This window comes from Mus caroli, chromosome 13 (genome assembly GCF_900094665.2).
Source record: "Mus caroli chromosome 13, CAROLI_EIJ_v1.1, whole genome shotgun sequence".
Classification (NCBI taxonomy): Eukaryota; Metazoa; Chordata; class Mammalia; order Rodentia; family Muridae; genus Mus; species Mus caroli.
In genome coordinates this window covers 83528928-83530308 of record NC_034582.1, presented here as the reverse complement: position 1 = coordinate 83530308, position 1381 = coordinate 83528928, and the positions used below count along the sequence as shown (strand labels likewise).

Below are 1381 nucleotides of genomic sequence, written 5' to 3'. Positions count from 1 at the left end.
AGAGAGAGAGAGAGAGAGAGAGAGAGAGAGAGAGAGAGAGAATAACAAAACAAAGCTAAACAGGCAAACGCCAACAGTCAAGATGCTTGTTCATAACTCCAAGTGAAAAAAAAATTCACATAGGAGGTGCTGTTTTTTTCTCTGTTTATTTAAATAATCCTCACTTTGTTACTAGAAATAGGGAAAGTGAGAGCTTACATTTTTATAACTGGATCTATTTCAGGAAGGATATCTCCTAATATTAAATGTTAGTGAAAAATACATTATTGAATTTACAGTCAAGTTTTATTTATTTTTACTCACTTGCCATAAAAGTTAAATAAGCCAAAAAAAAAAAAAAAAAAAATTAAGGATGAAACAGCAAACCTGAGACAATTTGGCAACAAGATGAACAAATTCAAATCACCCTAACCAAGGTGAAAGACACTACTGAGGTATGAGCAGGTGATAGTGAAACACCCCTGTAGGCATTAGACATTCTTTTAGAAGCCACAGAACAAAAACCTGGTCCTGCACAATTGAGCCAGAGCTGCCAGACAACAAAAACACACATTTTGAAACATTGCTAGGTGCCAGATGCAATTCTCAGCAAAGACAATTACATCTTTTTTTGTTTGTTTGTTTAAACCCCAAGAAGCAGTTTTCTGGCATAGAAGTCTAATGAATTTCAGTGTGAGAATGGCCCCAGTGCTCATCAGAGCAGTAGGTAATGTCAGCTAGAAGCACAGAGCTGTTGGGGGACGTTGGTACTGTGAAGTGACATCTGTTGAGGCCCGTTTCCACCAGCTTGGCTAGAATCTGTGAATACTTTTGATAAATGTAGGTAATTTCATAATAGTTGCTTTCACTGATTAGAAACGTAGCTGTTCATACTTTGTAGAATTTATAAAGTATGGAAAACTCAGTGTCAGAGCACTTATAGAAATTTGATAAGGTTTTTCTGGATTTTGGTTTGGTCTTATATGCACATCAAATGGCATCTGAAATGATGTGTGAGTTTGGTATTAACCTATATCTTAGTTTATATTTCTTTGAATAGTCTTCAAAGATAAAATATTTAAGGGTTATATAATATTCTTTTCCTGGCCACACCAAAATTTATTCAAAATATGGTCTTCCTATATGATGGCTTCCACTAAACTTCCCTATAAAGAGTACTTGCCTATCTTTTGTAAGGCTACATTATTTAGAACACAATTGTAGATCCATACTTTTGAGTTTCTTGATAGGCATTGTCAAGCAATTTCAGAAAGTTTAATTCTCCTGGCTGAATTATGACTGCAATCTCCCTACAAAATACCACCAGGACAGGGATCCCTAAAGACATATTCGGTAGTGTGCTAACTGTACCAAAAAAAAAAAAAAAAAAAAAAAAAAAAAA

At 34.7% G+C, this 1381-nt stretch overlaps 1 protein-coding gene across 3 annotated transcripts in view; it reads left to right on the top strand.

Annotated features, from left to right (window-relative positions):
* Positions 1–1381, top strand: part of Vcan (versican) — a 93141-nt gene that overhangs the window by 83585 nt on the left and 8175 nt on the right. The window lies entirely within an intron of this gene.